General features: G+C 48.5%; 1 long non-coding RNA gene across 1 annotated transcript in view; it reads right to left on the bottom strand.

The window, feature by feature from the left end:
* Positions 1 to 22,603, bottom strand: part of LOC142559477 (uncharacterized) — a 287,689-nt gene that overhangs the window by 215,426 nt on the left and 49,660 nt on the right. The window lies entirely within an intron of this gene.

The raw sequence follows: 22,603 nt of genomic DNA on the forward strand, positions 1-22,603 counted from the left end.
TTAAGGAATATTGCCCCGCGCAGCTTTACTTTTTACCGCAGTTTGTTTTCACTGCAGCAGTGCTGCTTATCAAGTTGTAGCTCTGCTTAAGACACACCTATGCGAAATTTCTGGAACGCTTCCGAGCATTCTATAGCGAAAGAGCATTGCCTATTGAGATTCTGTGCGCATCCCAAGCTGTGTTGTGCGTTCTCTAATCCACGCAAGCACCAGCAATTTCCCTTTTTTTTTTCATTTAATTTTTCTTTCTTCTGGTATGTTCACTGAGCGACGTAAAAGTAGAGGACCCACTTGACCCATGAGAGCCCTGTTACCGGTATGTCTGGGCACAAGTATGCCCAGCAGCGAGTTCCATTTTTGGACTGTTGCCTTTGGCAGTGTTTGGTTCCCTGTCACCACTGTAGAACGTGAAAACGTGCAACGAAAGGCTTTGCACCCAGAAACTGCACTTAGAGCATGCACGCCGGCATCCACGGAAGGAGATAAAAGCGGAATCCTAAATTAGGGTGCACTTCGCTCTACCGTTGCAGCCAGTACGCGTTCATAAGGTATATACCTGCCTGCATATGCACCCGCCGTGGTTGCTCAGTGGCTATGGTGTTGGGCTGCTGAGCACGAGGTCGCGGGATCGAATCCCGGCCACGGCGGCCGCATTTCGATGGGGGCGAAATGCGAAAACACCTGTGTGCTTAGATTTAGGTGCACGTTAAAGAACCCCAGGTGGTCAAAATTTCCGGAGTCCTCCACTACGGCGTGCCTCATAATCAGAAAGTGGTTTTGGCACGTAAAACCCCAAATATTATTATTATTGCCTACATTGCGTATTCAATCGAGCCCGCTGTCCAAGTATGTTGGCCCTTCACGACGATAATCTCGTACTCGATGTGATTACCGTGTGTACCGGCATTCCACGGAAACACGAGTTAGGTCCGCAGTTTGTGTGCACCGTATGGTTTTTTTCTTCGGTATACCGGCGAGAACAAAGTTTAGTAACGACTGGCGGCGCGAGGAAGTCAACTTTTCGCCGATGACTTAACAAGAATGACGTATACGAACACAGCAAACCAAGCTTCGAGTACTTAGGTGCTGGTGATCCAAAAGGAATCAAAGTCACGTGCCTCAAGATGACGTCGTGTACGCCATTTTGTTGTCTCATTCAACAGTTTCCACTGCGGCTGACGGAGGTAAGCGGACCGAGATAAAGGGCAGCATTTCGCCGCGCTGGCTGTACAACAATATGGCGGCTTCGATGACGTCAGTCCATACACCACAGCATTTCACAATTCACTGGCGGGTGTTTCTATGCCCGTCCCTTCTTATTCGTGATTCTGAAATGATTCCTGAGCGGCGAAGGCAAATGAGGTCGAACAGAAATCAATCAGTCTTAAAAAACATCCCTCGAAATAAGCTTTCGATGTACACGGAAACCCAAAGCAGCACAGAGTTTCCTCAAGGGTTCAATGAACCAAGCGCCGACGACGAACAACCGCGAACAGATGGAACTTGCAATCCTTAGCCGGAACAGGAAAAGAAAAGAAAATAACTTGTTCGCACTAATAATGCGTGCGTACTGTTTTGAAGCTAGGAGAACGCAAAAATGAAACAGTAGAAAGAAGGCGAAAACAAAGATGAGATGAGACGTCAGTATGCGTACGCAAATCACTCTTTTGCAGCAGACGTAGTTGAAAGTTAATCTGAGCAGACTACGCGTAAAAATGCCGAAATACGGCAGCCTACGAGGAGAGTATAAATCAACGAACCAGATGGACAAAAAATAAGGATGCTCGCCGGGGGGCCTAAAGTTCAGCTGTCAGCGCAAGGAAAATATGCAAACCTAAATTCGCGGAACCAAGTAATGGCTTCTTCTATGTAACGTCATCTGCATGTCCTACGCTCTTCCAGTTTCACCCAGCCCCTCATCCAGTTTGTTTTATTTGTTCTGGTCCTTCCTGCGACCAAATCATAGTAATGTCGGTCCTATAAGTGTTTCAGAATGCAAGCCAACCCTTTTTTTGTTTTTCTGTGAAGAATGCCCCAATCATACGCCTTTTGAGTAGAACACGCGCCCTCTATTCACCTTTAAATGCAGCATACGAACCGCAGCAGATGTAAAACAACAAAGACTGACAAGTAGCAAATAATATTAAACCTATCGAATTTCTGGCGACTCTGCTGTTCCCGATGACTTCGATTGCTTCAAGAACTTGTCAGCATAAAGTTGGTAGAAGTAAGTACTCATACGGCCTCGTTTGAGCATGAAGAAAACTTTCAACGCAAGGTTCGAAGACCAACGAGCGAAACTTTTTTTGCGAGCATGATTTCCTTTTCGTAAAACTCGGAGTAAAGATTGTAATGTCAGAAAACGAGCACAAATACGTCAACGTTACAGAACATTCGGGAGAGCTGGAAGACGTGAGTATGAGAAATCTTTCCCGAGCAGAAATCATCACAGTAAAGGACGCAGCAAAAGCGCATATTCGTAGTTTGAACCTGCCGTCAAAAGGCGTTAAAAGCCGTCAAAAGCCGACAAAAGCTTGTCATCGTCCACAGGTTACTATATCTTTATGAATAAAGAAAAAGAAAACGACACGATTTTAGTCATCTTCCATGTCCTCCTACATTTATTTCCTTTAATTTTTATTGATTTGCATTATTAATGTAGTAACTTGCCCAGCTACTCACTTTCCTTAGAATAACGTATCCATAAAGGACCGGCAAGTTTGAGCCTGTAAACGAAATACTCTTTCAAAAACAGCCCGGCAGTGTCGACACATTGCGCACACTACTTCTCCACGGCACAAACCCACTGCTACAGACGGAAAATGCTACACAATATGGGCCATGCGACGGTGGGGGTTTAACCTTTCACAGTACATTGCGTAAGAGCCTACACCAACAAGTGACTTTCAACAGTGGGCTTGTTCGATTAATCGTCACAGACAGTCTCGCACTGGCTGATTCGGGCGCTTTCAGCCAATAACATGCGTTGAGTATGCACAGTCTCGGGCAGTCCGGGACAGTCCGGGACGACACATCGGAGATGCCCCGTGACGCACAAGAGTTGCTGAGAAAGGGGGGGGGGGGCACTTCTTTGAGCGCCGCTCGAATCCTGCACCGTTCAAGTTCCCTAGAACCCGGTCTACTGCCTGGCCACGGCCACGTTTAGATCGCGATACATCACAGAAGCCGCGCCCCAGTAAGCGTGTCTATAGCTTTACCTAGCCCAACACGTCAATACTTATGCGACAGAATTTACGTGCTGTGCGTCCCTCTTCGTCCGAAACTAGGTGGAACCTGTTTCCGGCGATTTGCGTTCCGGCGGCGAGCGACGAAGAGCAGTCGGCGGCAACCATGTTACTTTTATTTTTTGTCTCTCACTGAATGCAGTGCGCCGGCTTTCAGATGCACCGTGTATGGCGAATTACCCTCCCTCGAACTATACGCTCTCCGGGCGCACCAATGCAATTCACTCTACTAGGGCATTACCAACGTTTCACGTGAATGCGATGCATACTAGAGACGCGACGCGACGCATTTCTGTCGCATTCACCTAAACGCCCGCTGACCGGCGGCATAAACAAGTCAGCGCGAAACTGTTTTCCATCACGGAAAACGCAAACCATTTTGCGTTTTCTTTCCTTTTTCTTTATTCATACATTTCCCCGCTTGGGGAGAGAAGGCGCTACAGCAGGGGGGTTACAAGCCTGAAAGCTCGTTTCAGCAAACGCATTCACTGCGAGACGAAGCAGAAGTTACCTGTCCCTAGCAGCATAATATGCATGATCAATGCTTGAAGTAGTTTGGCAAGGCGTAGAAGACCAGGACTCGAGAAGAAGAACACAAACGACAGGACCGGCACCTGGGTTTGTGTTCTTCTTCTCGAGTCCTGGTCATCTGCGCCTTGCCAAACTACTTCAAGCATGAACCAACTAACCCAAGCAAGAGTTTTACATGACCAATGCACCGCAAAACAAACCGGCTACGTTGGTCCTACGTGCCGAACCAGCACTGGCCCTCACTCTGCAGTGCTGCCTGGGATGTCTCACGCTGCTCCAGGCAAAACACATGATCAATCACGCCCGTCTTGGACGTCAAAACTGGCGTTAGCCCGGAGTATACCACGACCCGCGTTGCTAAACTGATTACCACTCAAAAAGAGGAGGACTAGGAAAATACCTAGTGCCCGTAGGTACGTACTCATTTATATCACAGATTAACATTACCAGTAGTAAAGCCTGCGAAAAAATAAACCCGATTTTTAGTACAGTTACTCCGAAAGCAGCCTCGAAAGCGTGAGAACGGTGCTAGAAAATAAACGAAGCTATTCTTCCCACTTGATGTGGCATTCCAGGCGACTCAAATGACAACGTAGACTCGAACCACAATATTCACAACTTGCGTGTTCTTGCTTTGTTTAAATATGATTGCGTAGGGAGAGAAAATGAGTTCACGTAAGGAAAAGCAAAAGGCGGAACGCGAGAAATATTTCAGCTGCAAAGAAGCACGGGTTAAAAACCACACCTCTCATCTCTCTCGCTTCTTTTTTTTTTTTTGGAACACCAATTTCAACTCCTTTCTTTTCTTCCTTTCATTATTGCGCTGCTTTGTTCTTCCCTTCGACCACCGGTTTCCTTTCTTTTTTTTCTTTCTACGTACATTCTTTCTCTCTTACTTATTTGTTCCGAGAAACGACGACAACAGCGTCACAATTCGGCTTTGCCCTTGTCCACGGCGGAAGGAATTTTTCGAAACGACGTCGCCGACTGTGACGACGACGGCGTTCGTTTGGGACGCAAATGGAACTCCCCCGGCCGTGCCTGGCAAGTACACGTGCAGGCGTGGCGCAATCGGAAGACCCAGACAGCGCGGCGCTCCCCTAATGCGAGAGCCACGGCGAGTACGCTGCCTCGCGCAGCGCTAAAGCAAATGGGCCGAAGAGAGTCGTCTTCGCGTCGGCTGCGACTCCGTCCTTGGGCGTACGGTAAGAGGGGGCCACATTCGTCACGCCCTTGTTACGGAGGAGTGAAGCTAACCAGTCGCTGACGCAGAGCAGCAGCAAGCCAACTCTGACGAGAGTGAGGCAGGCGTTGCCGGTGGTAAAGGAAGAAAGCGTAAAACTTAAATGTGGTCGTGTGGATGGGGGAAAAAAGGATGTGTTTTCGAAATAGGTTACGAGACTGCAGGTAAGTGCATGCGTGTAATCATCGGCAAATACATACATACATACATACATACATACATACATACATACATACATACATACATACATACATACATACATACATACATACATACATACATACATACATACATACATACATACATACATACATACATACATACATACATACATACAAAAAGAATGTTTGCGACACAATACTTTATTACTTTGTACACAATAAAACACGAGAATAAGCAAGTGCATTGTAAGGTCTATATAGATCCATAGATCTGACGATCTATTCTGTTTCGCTCGTGTTTTATCCTGTATAAATTACCAAGGCAGGGCGGTGCAATATTTTTATCTGTTACTTTATTCGGTTCCGCATTTCGTATGGTTATAAAACACCCTTTTGTTTGATTATATTCAACATACGTTTTTGTTACGAACTTCTCTTGCGTTGCTCCTGCACTTTTTAGCAAAAGGTTCCAGAGCTACTTAAGTAGCTACAAAAAAAATGCATATTACGTTTATATGTTACGCTGTACTTGTGTTACAATGCCATGACGTGATGAATGCGTAGTGGCGCGACTATGGCCTCCAGAACCGGTGAAGAAGATGACGGCTTACGTGCAGGTACCGCGGGAATAGAGCACTGTTCTCATCGCGAACCATTACCAGTTCTCTCCCTCCCCCCCTCGCGGGTACGTGCCAAGAGGTGCACGAAGAAGCAGACGACGAAGCAGATCAAGAAGCAGACCAAGAAGATGAGCGGAACATGCCAACTCCCTCGACCTGAACGGCCGCGGTAGCTGCTACTCACGAGATCTCCCGGCACTAGGCCTGGCCGCACGACTGGCAGCCCGAGGTACTTTGCGTGTACTCGCGGGCAGCTTTCACGCTCGGAGAAATGCGTATAGCAGGTATCGAGCAACAGAAGCCTGCATCGGGCGTTTTTCATGTCGCTCAACGAGTTTCCCATTGACACATCTCGTGATCTTATGGTAATCTAGAAGTTGATTAATTAATTAAGGATAGCTATCTAATTAGGCGAAATGCAAGGGATACTTAGAGTATTTCCAAGCGACGGCAACCTTGGTTCGGCCCGTCTACGTGGCAGCTGCAAGTTACGTGAAACACCCTCTATGTAGGCACGTGTCAATGCCACCCTCATAATCACGTAAACGGCCGCACAGAAACACACAGACCGCAAAGTGCGAGTGTGTGTGTGTGTGTGTGGGGGGGGGGGGGGGAGTCTAAAGCAAGCTATCGGCTTTATATGCGAAATTTGATACTCTGGTGGAGCACATAGAGAGAGCGACAATGTGTTGATGATAACGAGCATGCGGGTTCACGTAATATCCGCTCTCCTATCCAACTACTCCTCGCAGGGTGAAGAAGAAAAAAGAACCCGATGGGTTACGATGAAACCATTGCGATGAAACAATAGCGGACGGTTTTACAAGTTTACAATCTTACCGCATGCCCGGAATACCTGTCGCGACGGCACTATATACAGCCCCTCTGAGCAAGCAACAGCAGCAGAAAAAGCGTGTTGGTCATGCAAAATTTACGATGAAGATATATTGCAACGCCCACTCTTTTAGCAATTTCGCCCGACGTCAGCTTTTTGGTTCGTCCAACAGTTCGCCCGAGAACACCACGCGGCTTTCGTGCAAACCACAGAGGGCGATTTCCGGCGCTGTCACTCGCCATCATCATCAAATTAACGCAAGCACCAATACGACTTTCATCAAGGCGACTTTCCTCTTCTATCTTCCGTATCCCCTCGGCGCGCTTCTCTTTCGCAACCGCCGTCATCGATTACGTGATTTCAACGGACGCGAACGAAAGCGACGGTCGGCCACTCCATACCTGGAGTTGTGACGCTCGGGAAGGGCTTATCCCCCCTGCCGCTGTTCCCTCTCTCCCTCGGCGGACTCTCGCAGGGGCGAGGCAAACGCAAATGGAGCAGCGCCGTTACAAGGCAGGATCAGGAGACGGCGCCGGGACTACGATGCGGCTGAGATAAAAACAATGCCCTCGGCCCGTGTGTGTGAGCTCGCTTACTCAAAGGGGGTGACCGTCGTTCCAGCAACGAGGAACGGCGCCTGAAGGGAGGGAAATAACGCCCTCCGGCACCGTCTTCCTTTCCTTCTTTTTTTTCTTTTTTGCAGTAAAGTGCTGTGTTGCACGGCAGTTTCAGCAAAGCGGCGGCGACGTTCTCTGTGACGTCAGATATGTTCTCTGTGACGTCACGTTCTCTGTGAGAATCCATGATATAGTGTATAAGCGCGACTGAACGGGGACGTAGAAAGAAACAGATACACAGAAACAGCGCCTCTCTGTGTATCTGTTTCTTTCTAGGTCATCGTTCAGTCGCGCTTATGCACTCTATCATGGATTCTAACCAACTAGCCCGCCAACGTGTTTTAACCGAGTCAGAGAATATGTACAGTCGAAGACACCCCAAGAATCGCACACAAGCTCCGCCCACAAAAGCGTAGTGTGCTTGCGTTTTCACGTCCGAAAAAAGAGCCGAATTAGGCTAAGCGCACAGCTTTGCTCTGCTAATGTAAATGCTAGGCTAACGGGAAAAAAACAAAAAAACTCCTTGTTTCGAGCTAAAATATATCCTTGTCTGAGCAATGGTAGGTTTGACAGGTTTGCCCTTAAAACCAGAGGCAGTAAAACATCTGTACGAAGGAGACAGCTCTTTTAAACGCAAAAAAAAAAAGAAAATAGGGAGAAGACCGCTTGAAGTGGCGGAAGTAAGCGAACCTAATTGGATGGCGCACATACGCAAATCACGCCTGAGTTTGGCAGCGCACATATAACTTTTTATTCTTGAAGAGCTGAAGACTGCCCCTTGCTGAGTTTCGCCCATACTTATTGGGCCACTCAAAGACAACATTTAGTAGAGCTAAATTGAAAGAATAGGCTTTTTGAAGTAACGAATACGTCACTCATACCGAGAACAGCGCTTTTGTAAGCGAGAAAATGACGAAAATAAAAAGAAAAACAGTATGGCGCAACTAGTTTTTTTTTTTTTTCTACGGTGCCTCTCGAATGACGTCACCATGTCTGATTGAAAGAGATCAGAAGAGATGGAGGTCACGTGAGAATTGTGTCAGGGAGCAGCTGCGGGACCTTCGGTAGCAATTTTCTTCGCAGCACAGTCATATATCGGCGCACAGAAAAGCACAAAAAACGCGATAATAGGAGAATAATTGACGAATAATTCGACGTCTCTTTTCTTCTAGTGCCGCATTAAAATGACAAGTGTCCACTAATTCAGTTTAATGCACCGACTTTTTAGCCGCTTCAGGAATACCGCGCCAGCGCCTTACAATTGCACGAAAACTCGACAACGCAGTTAATCTTCTCGGACAGTCATCAGCAGGCGCACTTACAATACTCGCAGTTCGCCAACTTCGTCGTCACTCGCCTCAGGTACTAACCCACAAGCACGTCTTCTAACAAACTCACTGTTTCGCAAACTATGGGGGAAGAACTTCCGTTCGCCTAACTAGATATCAATGAAAAAAATATGAGCTATGAGCGAGTTAAATGACGAATGGCGTGTTCACAAAGAACCGCCTATTCAATTTCCAACGATAGCACAGGGCTTGCGCCTGCGGTATCGCCGCACAACGTCAAGCGCCGCGTTTAATATAGAAAAGAAAAGAACCTGATAAAAATTGGGGACGGGAACACAATCAACGTGCCTTGTTCGTTTCATGTGAATTTCAACGAGGGCTCCCCGCCCTGAGGTGCTGCTTTCTCCACACGTCTTCGCGTTTATGCAGTGAAGATCGAATTGTCTAACGTGACAGAGAAGAACCCTCAAGCGCAAGCAAAAAGCTAGAGCAATATGAATAGCTGATAGGCGGATAGCGTTGCTAGCAAGGAAGCCTGTCAAGAAAAGGATAAGCTCAAATAGTCTAGTTCTTACAGTAGGTGCGTTCTCCCGTGTGGAACAGAATGCAATGAAAATGTTGAAGAAAAAAAAAAGCGAACGCACAGCGCGCGCTCGAAAACGGTATCGGAGAACCTATTCCGCTGGCTAACCTGTTTTCGTCAGTCTACATGTTGGTTGCCTAGCAGCACGAACGTATGAAAAAATACAGTGCCGATTAGTGTTGACAGGAATGCCTGGTCCATTTCCTGGCAGATTTGGACGGCGTATTGCTCGAACCATGTCTTAGGCAGGTGCTTTCTCCCAAACCGATAACACTTCATTAAAATTCGAATTCGATGCCGCAATGCATGGGGACTCACACCCTTCATTTAAAATTTTAAATCAGTGAATAACAGTAATACCTCTAATCACATTCACCTGTCCAGTTATAATGTCTGCCTCTTGAAGCAGTCCAGCCGATAGGAAAGAACTACGCTACCTTCTAGCGGAGGTTGGTAATGCATCTGTTTCACTAACAGATCAGAAGGTTCACTCATAATGCCAATGACAGACACGTGTTGATGTCTAATCTCTGTTCCCGGTCTGATCTTTCCACACGGTAGGAACGTCGTAATTCAGGCTTTCTCGGGATTTATTTATACTGTGGTTAATGGATAAACAAAAAGAAAAACAGATTTTGGCGATAACTTACAGTTGAAGTGGCCTATAGAAGTACTCCTAAACACAAACATACCCTGATCTCCGAAGACTTGCCAGTGTTCACTCTGTCTTTTTTTTTTTTTCACAGATCCGTCCCTTGTTGCTTGTTTTATGCGAGCGGGCGATTCTCCTAACACAGAGTTTAATCATGGCTATCTTTTCAAGACATGTGACTAGTGATTTTACATTCTTACATGCACTCTATTGTTTGTTTGATTGAACTTGAGAAATTTTGTGTCCTTTTCCAAACGACGCTGTTCTTATACGTACCTTTGTCATTTTTGTGTGTTCGAATAGTCTTTCGACGTTATTTTGCCTGGCGAAAGTGTCTTTTCTTAGCCCATGCTTGGGCTGCCAAAAACAGCGAGAAATAGTGTCAGATGGAATAACTTAGGAAAAGTTTCAGTAAATAAATCCAGAAACACGCATGATAGATGGCGACGGGCAGAAAATGTCTGCTCGTTAACGAAGTCTTTCACGCTATAACGTAAAGCTATTCCAAACTTTTCTATGCCAATTCTGCAATCAGCCCTCCGCGACTGGTCCAAAACTTTTTTGGAGCACACCCACTTCGCCTGTCTCTCATGCGACGTCACGAAATCCGCCACAGCTCTCAATCTGACATGACGTCTACACACTGATTATGCAGGATTCAACCGAACGAAAGAAAACAATAATTTCTGATCCGACGCCCTTGTCACCATTAAACCTCTGCTGATGGCGAAAAGGTTTCAGGCTGCAGCCACTTCACCCGTCTGTCACTCCACGTTACAAAACCGCGAGAACTCACTGCGTCATAGTGACGTGTACGCGCTGAAGATGCATTAATATGCCGAACAAAATTGGATTTTTTTTTTCTGAATAGCCGGACGCTGCCCCGTTCCGAAAGGAATAAAAGATGGCTGCCGCCGATAGCTCAGGCACTGGCTACTTGCACCTGCCTGAGAGCATGGGCTTATTTGCGTACAATAAAACTTCTTGCGTGACCGTGTAACGTTTGCCAGCACTTTCAGCACGTTTACGACCTCGCTCTGCCGACTCGTCTTTGCTGAGGATCCGTTTTAGCAACATTGTTAACCTTCCGTTGCATGCCACCGCGATTTTCGACCAGCCACCGCAAGCTAAGGGAAAGCGGACCAATCGCAGACCCCGGCACTTCCCCCTTCATCCGGTTATCTATTTTCAGTACGCTGGCTCGGCCCCATCGAAACCATCTCCACTGGAGCGTGCTCCTCGCCTCTTGTCAGCCAATTCGATAGGAAAAGCCGCTCCATTTAGGCAATGTTATTCGTTTTGAAAGCAAACAAAAGTGACCTCCTATAAACGAGCTGAGCGTTTGATTGGGTTGTTGAGGCAGCGCTGCGGGTCACCGCCGGATGCTTGCAGTCGGCGGTTACGTAAATTTGACGTCAGGAGATCGGAAAAACATACTGGAATAGTTTTACGTTATAGGGCCCCCTCACTTCCTTTACATCTGCGGTGCTCGTCGTTTACGTCACGGACAAGAATTCGTAGTGAACGCTTATCTCCCAAGCTACTGCACCTGATATTCTTTGTCTCACCTCATCCCTAACTCGCGAGTTTCCTTGTCCAGCACAGTGAACTGAAAAGCGTTCTCACGAGCATATTAGACAGCGACTGTGAGTTAGTAACCTCGAGTGGACGGAAACGTCGTCGAGAAGTGACTCCATTCATGCACCCTTAAACCAGAATAACACTTTTCCCGACCGTTCACAACGCGACAACGCAAGAAAGAACGTCTTTCCTGCCCAGTCGTTTCTTGGTATCCTTTCCTCTATTTCACACCATAACAAAAGCAGCTTCCTCCTAGTAAGAATGTCGAAACAGCACTACATTTGAAACAATTCGATGGTGTACGCGTCGAAGCGGGTAGCTTCTCCCACCATTCGAACACGCAGTTTCACGCCGATTACTCAGTCGCCATTCGCCTTCAAGTTTTTTTGTTCCAGCAAAAGCGAAGGATATCAATGAAAGAGAAGAAACGAAAGAACTTTGGCGGTTTCGTTCGAAGGGCGAAGTATTATTAACAGCGACAGGAAAGATTAGCGTTGCGCATGAAACTGCTCGAACGATGCGCCACGCGTCGGCGCGACGCATCGCGTCAGGCAACTGCTTCTGCGCAGCAGAAACAGCGCCCTCGCAGTTACCAGGCGTCTCACGATGCTGGCGTCATGACGAGCACCGCTATATGGTTCCGCTGCAAGCGTCGCACAACCATGGCGCACGAGCTCAAAAAAAAAAAAGAAAAATGGCGCTCTGTCGGCGACACTCTGCACAAATGCGTTGAATTTTGTTTAACGTAGGCATTAACGGTATGTTCTTTCTTTTTCTGTCGTACGTTGTACAAACTATAGATTTCAATCAGATGTGAATATGTGTGACGTCTACATGCGTAAAGAAACAGACAACATGAGAGGGAAAGAAGAAATCAGCGGAGCGAAAGCGCGTAAATATGTGCAGGCGAGGTCGGCAATGCTAAAACTGACGCGCAGTTAGCGCCCCCCCCCCCCTCCCTCTTCCTCCGGCACAGTCTGGACGAAATTTGCAGGCCGTCCCAACAAGGGCATTCAGCACACGCTCGTCACCGTCGGGCTTTCGTCGCCCTCGTTTTACGCCCCCCCCCCCCCCCACCACCACCACCACCACCAGTATGCCCGTAATATACGCGGGCGTTAGCGGAACGCGGTCTTTAAAAAATGCAGGGCCGCCGGTGTACCGACCCGGCCGGCTTCATCAATCTTGAGTAGGCGGCCCCGGCGGCAGCCGAGTCGGCGCAGTTAGCGATGACGTCGTCGGCGCCTCGCTTCCCTGCGATCGTCGTCGTAAAGCGCGGTAGCAGCGCGTGGCCCCCCACGCTGTGACGGCGCCGAACAATAGACCGCACGCCGGAAAGCAGGGAAACAGGCGGACAAAAAAAGAAGCAAAGCACGTGGAAACTGGTGTTGCAGGAACACGACGATTAAGCCGCGCCGGAACTACTCGTCGAAGGTCTCCCCTGGAGGGCGCTGACAGACAAAAAAAAATAAAACATTCTGACCGGGATTCTAACGATGGACCGCAGTGCGGCAGGCCGACGTCTGTGTGAACTACATACTTTGAAGAGCGTTAGATGATAACTTTTCACAAACGTCGTTTGTCAGAGGAAAGGGTACTGGGACACTGGCTGAGAGAGTACTCAGCACAGAAGGCTTTGAAAGCGTTGTGGCGCTTCTTGCGGAGAACGGCTGGCCTGAGGGACAAACCTTAAGCAGTGCCGTATTCCCTTTCCCTATTTCCCTTTTTTGCTCTTTCCTTTTTTTTCCTTTTGTAGTATCTCTTTTCAAATGTCTTTTATTCCCCTTACCCCCTTTACCCAACACAGGGTAGCCAGCCGGTCTGAGAACTGGCTAACCTCCCTGTCTTTCCGTCTATTCCTGCTTCCATTCCTTCCTTCCTTTCGCCTTAATTCGTGGGAGTAAAAGTTTCTTTGGCCTCAGTTTACATCGCTCCCGGTTCGAGTCGTCATCATCAGCCTATCTTCATGTACGCTGCAGGACGAAGGTGATCACCCTGCGATATCCAATTACCCCTGTTCTGCGCCAACCGATTCCAACTTTTTCCCGCAAATTTCTTAATTTCATGCCCCCACCATTGTTTCTGCCTTCCTAGACTGCGCTTCCTTTCTCTTGACACCCATTCTGAAACTCTAGTGGTCCGCCGGTTATCTACGTTGCCCATTACACGGCCTGCCCAGCTCCATTTTTTCTTCTATTAATATGAATAGGAATATCGGCTATCCCTGTTTGCCTCTCTGGTCCATACCGCTCTCATCCGCTCTCTTAAAGTTACGCATAACGTTGCGCTTACCGTTACGCCGGTTCAACTCAAAATGACATTCAGAGGTTCAACTCAATTGGCTTAGTCTCCTAGAGCGCTAGAGTAATGCGCAAGCATTCTTTGGCGAATAGCCCAGCAAAATCTGTCCGTCCCGTGACACCTAATATCTGCAAAATAAATGTATAATAGGTAGAGTTAACAGATGCAACCATTATAACAGTGTAATCGTAGATCATTGACCCAAAAATATGCGGATGCCACGCACTGTGTAATTTGATGTAAGCGAAGCTTTGTATGCAGTTTGCTTTGATTAACGATAACTAGCGGCGATGTTAGCGGCGAATCTGCAATTACTTCGGCGTTTCGTCAAACACGAGAGCAGCGAGTTGTTGTTAAACGTTACCTTGCGCGCAGCGTTGCTGTTTGTCTCCGTATTTCACAGAAAACACACGGAGAGACGTGTTTTTCTCGGGCCGTTGTTGTGCGCCGTTGTTCGTAATCTCCGAGGGGGCTGAGAATTATCAATGCCTCGCATGGCACATCGCATCGTGGCGGCAGCGGTCTGCACCACGTGTCCCTGCGTAGTGAAGACGCTCCCGTTCTGCGCGACGCTTCTTTCGGGCCTGGGTGTCCTCGACGCTGAGCGCACGCTTTGGCGCCACTCCGCTGGCGCGTGTGTGCGTGCTCCTTTCCGTACAGGTGGCCCCAGCCCGCTGTTGAGGCGCCAGCTCCAAGCGCTCCCTTCACCCTATGGACGATTTTAATGTTTACGCTATCACAGCCCGGCACCTGCATTCTTGTCGCACAGGAAAGCGGGCACATCACGTGCCATACGCGCAAACTACGCATCCGGGCCCGCGGTGGTGCCGGCCATGATGTGCGGAGGCGGGCGCCGGAAAGCGAGCGGCCGGCGCGGCAAGACCATCGCAGCAGCGCCGGGAAAGTCGGGAGAAGAGGCAACGAAAGCGCACAAGCACCGACGTCGAAGGAAGATGGGGAGAACGGCGGCTGGATAGGGACAGGCCATTCCCTATGGGGAGAGAGGCGGGTGCGTGGCTCAGATGGCGCGCCACGGGCGCGAGGGCCACGTGACTTATCCGCCCAAGAATGACCGTTAGCTATAGGGCCTTCTTCTCTGTAAAAAAGCAATATGCTCCTGTTTATTGTGGCTCATCGTCATCACTGATTTTGCGCGCCACAAGAGCTTCGCTATAAGGCGTTCAAATACCTACGACGTGTACAAGTTCAATTAAGTATAGGTAAACGGAGATTGCTAAAAAAATTTAGAAAAAGAAATTAAGAAAAAGCATGACGAGGTAACCAGAGCGAAAAAGAATAACAATACGGCCTAATGAAACAGCGGATATATACGGAGATGCAATAATGGTCACCCGCGAAGTTACATTTGCTCACTTAGTGCTTGTTTCAAACCTAGAGTGCAGGCAGTACTGGAGGTTTATGGAAGGGTTGTTGGATGACCTATAGGCTAAGGAGATGCGAGCTTACGGTTTGCTACACTGTTCTGCGGAAGAAGCTGTATTAGTAGAGCGGAATGCAGGAATAGAGAAAATGAATTATTGTACAAGCGTTCACACGGGGCGGTGGATCACTGAAAGCCCCGTAATTCTTGCATGACCTTCTAACCCGATGATAGGCGGTGTCGACGTTGACGAATTCTCATTTGACAGAGGCCGGTGATCCCAATGTATGAGGATAGTCAAAAGTGAGAGCCTCTGCGCGCAATGGCACGAAACAAGATCAACGTAGTTTCCTAGACACCGCAATATAGTAACAGATTTGCGGCATCATTCATAACCTATGCGGAGTCAGAGGCTCTAGGTACAACGAACAGTTCGAATGTAGCTGTTGCTGCCTCAAACGTTTATACGGCAAAAAGAAAATCAGAGGCACTTTGACAATGCATCAGGCCTCTTTGAGAAGCGGAAAGGAAAAAAGGTTATGGTGGTTTATGGGATGGGAATAAGAGGCAAAAAATATGGAGGATGAGAGATAAAACGCGAAAGAGCGTCCCATAGTAATTAAGTTAGTTGGGGTTTATCTGGCGGTATTGGGGAGGTCCTTAAACGACTGATGTCTGAAGATAGTCGGAAAGGTGTCGACAATAATGTGTCGTTCCCTGTGAACCTGGGGACAGACCCAAATGATTTGTTCAGTAGAATTCAATACAGACAGTTGGAAATTTTTGCCCTGCTCTGGTGTCGTTTGGCCGGGGAAATGTTAGGGAGAGTGATGAGTTGCCTCTGGCGGAGTTGCTGGAAGCGGGAATAAGATTTGGGAAGGTGAGCATGATTACGAATACAAGTTAAATCATCTTTAATTTGCCTGTTGATATTTGTCTTTTCAACATATTGACACGTGTACTTATATTTATCGGGCGACCACGTTTCGACGCCTAGCAAATCTTATCGCACAGCGCCGGACGCGCCTGCATGTATCCGAAGTTTCTGGAAAGTTATCGATGATTCTATCCGCTGTCTGTTGTCGCCGAACCTTGTGTTATCTGATTTCCTCGCGTGACGCGAATGGTGTAGAACTTTGTGGAAGGCACGTGGGTCCCAACGATTAGTCTCGAACATTCGATGACTGCTGTATAAAAGCCGACGCGCTGGACCCGCTGATCAGATTTTCGACGATCGCCGACCGTGTTCGCCGCTATCGTTGTGCTATAAGTGTAGCCTGTTTTGTAGGCACAAGTTCGCCCAATAAGAGTAAGTTTTGTCGTTCACAGTATTACTACTGTGTTCTTCAACGTCATCACCACGTGACATCTGGTGGAGGTGCCAGTGCGTTCATGTACCGAACGCCCCCGCAAAGCCGCGATCCAAGCTCGAAGCCCGAGGACAAAACCAACATCGCCCAAGACCAGCGTGCTAGCCGCAGACTGCAAGGACTGCCCCCAGAGCACGGACTTCTACCTGAGTCGACAAAGAAGATCGTGGTCAAAATAACCCCAATGGCTGCCCCAGCGTCCTCCGTTATCCTACAACAACCTCGGGACCCACCGGCCTTCCATGGAGCAGCGACTGAAGACCCGGAATCCTGGCTGGATACCTACGAACGAATCGCGACGTTTACCAACCGGGGCACGACGACAAACTGCGGCATGTATACTTTGCCTTAGAAGATGCCGCCAGAACGTGGTTTGAGAACCGGGAGTCGACCTTGACGACATGGGACCTCTTCCGTAGCGGCTTCCCTGCGTACCTTTACGAGCGTCGTGCGCAAGTAAAGGGCCGAAGCCATGCTGGACGCCCGAATGCAGCTACCTAGCGAGAACGTTACCATCTTCACGGAAGAAATGAACCGTCTGTTCCGCCACGCCGACCCAGATATGCCCGAGAAGAAAGCCCGCCTTCTCGTGCGTGGTGTGAAGGAAGAACTTTTCGGCGCAATGATACGAAGTCCACCGAAGACCGTAGAAGAGTTTCTTCGCGAGACCACTAGCATCGAAAAGACACTGGAAATGCGGAACCGGCAATTCAACCGCCGCACGAACTCGACAAGCTACGCCGGAATTCAGTCACTGGCCACCGACGACCTGCGCGAGACTATCCGGGCGGTCGTGTGGGAGGAGCTACAGAAGCTGTTCCCGTCACCACAGCCTCCAGTAGCTTCGATTGGCGACGCCGTACGTGAGCAGCTCCCACACCTCGGAGAAGCCCCTGAATCGCCGCAGCCTCGGCCGCAAGCGATGACGTACGCCGCTGTAGCCCATCGTCACATTCCCCCTCCGCGCCCACCGCAGGGCCCAGTGGCATTAAAAATACGACGTGGTGCCGCTTGGTTGAGGCACGGTAGTAAGTTGATCACGTGTGCCTATATTCACGTTCTAGTAGCGAAGCAGGGTGGGCACGAGTGCTTGAAATTTCTCGCTCATCGAGCTATGTGAAAAGGGAAGACTAGGCACTCCAGGAAAGCCTCTCGACCGTTGGTGTATATGCGCACGTGTTAGTAACATGAGAATGCGGTGTTGGTGGCATGGCATGGCGTGGCATGGCATGGCCGCCGTCCGGCACGGAGGATACGAAGATAGGACGAAGATTTGAACCGCAACGGACGCACAGCTGTATGAAGGTTTGCTTCAGCCCGATGTGTCCCGCCAAGCTGTGTGTACGGTCATGCGTGTTCCGAGACACCCATGCGCTTATGCGTTCTAGCACGTCAGTGGTCCGAAGCTGGACACATGTGCTTCAAGACGGGCGGTGAATTCGCTGATGCGAAACTACGAAATATGCTGCTGTTAGCATTCCTTCGCGCTCACCAGGTTGTGTGTTACAATATGGCGCCCCTCCTGGCACACAGTTTCACCGCTGGTTACTCGGTTGGATTACGTAGACACTGCTGAACGCTGCAACTAATCGCAGTCTTAACAATCGGTTCGCGTCACTTTGAGGGAGACATGGCGGAAACGAAAGGCTTAAGGAAGGCCGCAGTGAGCTAAAGGAGCCAGCGTGAAAAGCACGCCGTTTTTGCACACTACACTTTCACTACACACGAGCTGAAAAAACCGTTCCACTACTCCCTGCTATACAAACGAAATACAGAGCAGCTATCTTTGAAAAGAGTTAGGCTAAGGTGCGCTACTTGTAGCTCAACCAGAGATAAGTAAATATAACAGATATTGAGTACACGCACGAAGTCAACGTTTCACAACACTATAAAACTGCGTTATTTCTTTTTTTTTTTGGGGGGGGGGGGACGTGCAAAGTGCGACCTATTTTCTCTTTGTTAGTCTCTGAGATCAAGCAGGCAAATGCAAATATATTTCTGCTCTCAGGTCTTGCAAGCCGAAGTTTTTCGCCTTCTTAACCCAACACACGTGTCACGCTAAATATTCCACCGACACAGTCGCCTATACACGTCTGACCCGAAAGAAACGCGCAAGGCGAAATCATTTTCCCGATACTTCCTCCCCCCCCCCTTTTTTTTTGTTATATGCACACGTGTCTTGCAGCAACCGTTATCGCGAACTCCTTTCAACAATAACCTCCATTATTCGAAGGAAGCTCCAAAATTTCCAGCAACAATACTCTTTCTTACGAACGGCGCAAAGATAAAGGCGACGCCGTCCCTCGCTAATGAACTAAGCACTCTGCTTGAGGCTTCGATGGGATCGAGAAAGGGGGGGGCAACGCGCGCTTTCGTGACCGCGCCGTCTCAGCGCCTCCTTTCGCTTCCTTCGAACCGGTTCCTAAATGCGATCGCAGCGCCGCTGTTGCACCCTGTCGGCGGTTGCGAGTACTTCTTCGTGACGTCCGATACAGCCTCCGCAACGCCGCCTCCTTTGTGAGGCGGAAGCATTGTGAGACGCGGCCACGCGCCGTCGCAAATGGCTTCAAAGAACGACCCCGGAGCGAAAGGGGGGACTGCGCCCTGCAAAGCTCAAAAGCGTAAAACGGGGGTTCAGTTTAATTATTCTTTTATAGGGGCGTGCGAGGCTCAACATTGATCCCGTGCCCGTGGCCCGTGCCCTCGCTATTTTAAGCCTTTACGCAAGCGTTCTCCGTCACGACCACGCTTTCTCGTCGACCGCTAGGTAAATCGCCGGGGCACGAAATGGCTCCGAGCGAGTTGGAACTCCGAACCACCTGCTTGAGCGGTGATTTCAACGTCGCCAGCCGAGATCTTAACGCTTTATTTGACGTTGTTAGAGGCTTAGTATAAGGCTGGCGATATGAGCATACGAGCGTCAACGGATTAGGCCCTGCCGCCGCGACCGTACCGTTCCAGGGGAAGAGAGCCGCGGATTTCCACGCTGCATGCAATGCAGTGGGTTCATTAAATATGCGGTCCTTCGCGTCGCAAGGAAGGAGGCTCATGCAACAGCAAAGTTACGGTTATTGCTCGTACGGCGAGAGCAGAGTCCGTCGACCAGCGTCCGACTAGCGCGCCCGGATTTTCTACACGACAACACGTGCAGGTGCATCCTCTTGACTTGGGTGGTCTTAGGGCAGGCGTTGACTTTCCCTCCCAGACGACTCTACACGTCCTTGCCATTTAAATTCAGCAAAACGGGAAATTAGGGACCAACTTTGCTTACAAACAGCTCTCTGTGGTGCCGTCGACCCTGTTACCCCGTTTTCATGCGGCGGTAAGGTTATAACGGAAGGATATACGTTTAATGATAAGAAAGGCAGAGAGGTCGACCTGACGTACAGTCCTCTAGCTAAGAACTTTGCAGTGGGGGCGAGGGGAAGCGGGAAATAAGGGTGAACGCGATGGGGGGGACGATGACGACAGAGGGGAAGAGGCCACAAATACGATACCGGACATTTATACGTAGCATACACACCCGACAGGTCAAGTAAGGCCTTGATGGCCCGCAAACGAGATTTGCAGTTGCGCCAAGGGCCCAATATAGAGTCCTCTGGCAGCAGCTGACTATCGAGAGGGGCAAGAATGTAAGAGCACCTCTGTTGATCTTCCACGTATTGAAGGGCACGCGGTTTACAAATTCATACACATGCCACACCACGCAGTCTTGAAAATCAGAACGTCGAGCAAGATTTTAGAATGAACATACCCAAAGAAATGCAACGAGGAGGGGGTTCGACTCCCGAACCAAGACGAATCCATCAAATGCGAAGGAGGAGGAGGAGGAATAAACTTTATTTATAAAAGTGAAATGACGTTAGCATAGTCCGAGGATGGCAGCGCCCCGAGTCCAGGACGCGCTTGTCTCTGAGCCGATAGCATCTCCTTACACCCCAGACGATGCTGGTCTGGCTTTATGTATTTAAACCACGACGCAGTTCTCATAGCAAGCACGGGAGCCAATTTTACAAAAACCAAAGAATGCGGAAGCAGCATGGGTTTCATTTGCAGTGTCACAAGGTGTCACAAAATTTTAAGCGTGGGTGTAAGTTATACCCTGTCACGAAACTTCCTCCACCTCGGAACATTCGATCCAGCAAAAAAAAAAATTTTTTTTTTTGCTGACATAGGTGCATGACGATTCTTTTCTCGGTCGCTCAATAATTTCTCCTTCGAGTCTACCGAATAGATTCAGCGCTCGTTCTCACTGCTGCGGTTTCGTTTTCGGGCACACATCCTTCCCGCTTCGTCTTTCGCATGAACTCGCTTCATTCGAAACTTTCTTTCAACGAGTCTCGCACATGCCGGCGTCAAGTATACGTGGCCCGAGTGTCGAAAAGAGAGGAAGCACTCTTGGCACCAACGCGCTAACCACACAGCCACATAAGGCTCCTGAATTAATTCGGCGGTAACGCGTGGGGCTTTCTGGAAATGAAGTTATTGATTTCCGCGACTGTCCACCGAGCCATACACTTCTTGGGATCAGTGAGATATGCGACGACCAACGGCAGAAGAAAGCTCGCTTCCTGTCGATTTCTAACATCGCTGCGGTCGCAAAGCTCTTTCTTTTCTTTCCTTTTTTTTTTCTCCCCCTGAGACGACAAGTATCGAGTGTTGCACTTTGTTATACTCCTTCGCCAGCTATGCACGCGGTTGGGATATCATTTTCGGGGAACGTGTCCGCAATAAAAAGAACTAATTTCCAATTCCGTCTCCGCGCCGTGTACCCCGATCGTATTGATCGACGGCTCTACCCAGGCTTCTAGTTGCCTCCTTTGCGAACGGCGCTGTCTTTCTTAATGGCTCGTGATCTGTACACGTCCCGCGCCGTCCACAACCGCAGTGTTTCCCAAGCGGGACACGCATAACTTCGGCAGGAGCAAACGAGGTGCACGGCGGGTTATCGCAATAGCGTTTATTCCGTTTGTCAGCGGGAACGCCGCCGGGCAGCGTGACAGGAACCGTCCTCATTCCGTCGAGCCAACTCCACCGGGTAAAGCAAAGGCTCCGGTTCACGGTTCACGGCAGCCGATCGTTAGGGAAAGCCGGCCTTGTGTACCGGAGAAATGGAAGCGCGATGGCTCTAGCCCATTTTGGGATACTAATCTTTCCGCGGAGCATTCTCGAGAACTGCTCAGTTACAGACTAGGGAGGCGAGCGTAAGATTTTCTTTCTTTTTTTTTTTTTAATAGGGGGGCAACGACGAGCGCATGCAGTTTCGCAATCGAACTTATCAAAACGGAACACGCAGAAATTATATATATATATATATATATATATATATATATATATATATATATATATATATATATATATCATGCGAAGCCAACAAACGCTGACACCAAGGACAACATAGGGGACATTACTTGTGCTTAATAAAAGATTGTGGGTTCGGTTCCCACCTGCGGCAAGTTGTTTTTTCTTTCCACTTTAATTTCCATTAATTTATTGTTTCTTTATTTCGTTTATCAAGCACAAGTAATTTCCCCTATGTTGTCCTTGGTGTCAGTGTTCGTTGGCCTCTCATGATATGACTAACAAAAATCGGGTCCCTCGGCTAACCTCCCTTCTTCTCGTTCATTATATATATATATATATATATATATATATATATACATATATATATATATATATATATATATATATATATATATATATATATATATATATATATATATATATATATATATATATATATATAATGTATACCAGTCGCCTTTCTTAACTTTCTTAAACACACACCACCCGGCGAATTGTGAATGCAAAAGAAAAGAAAAGGCAGTGAACCACATTGATTGTTACTCATTCGTGCTATAAAAGCTTGGCAGCTACGCAAATATCCGCCCGTTATTGATAATTACCGCTGGCTGAAAGCACGTGGCTCCAGACTCTACGGATACGAAAGGTATGGATGGTTTCACGATTCTGCTGTTTCCCTATTTTCTTCGAGGAAAAAAAAAAAAGAACATGTCGGCATTTTCGAAGGCCCATCGGCAGCGACACACTCGGAAGTGCTCCGCTACATGCGAATGGGCCGCAGTTCCTAGCAAATGCTTATGCTCCCTCCCAGTCTCACATTTAACACGACGACCACTATGGCCGATACATATGCTATCTTTTCTTTTTTTTTCCCCGCAACTCAGATGACA

The sequence above is a fragment of the Dermacentor variabilis genome, chromosome 10 (assembly GCF_050947875.1).
Source record: "Dermacentor variabilis isolate Ectoservices chromosome 10, ASM5094787v1, whole genome shotgun sequence".
Classification (NCBI taxonomy): domain Eukaryota; kingdom Metazoa; phylum Arthropoda; class Arachnida; order Ixodida; family Ixodidae; genus Dermacentor; species Dermacentor variabilis.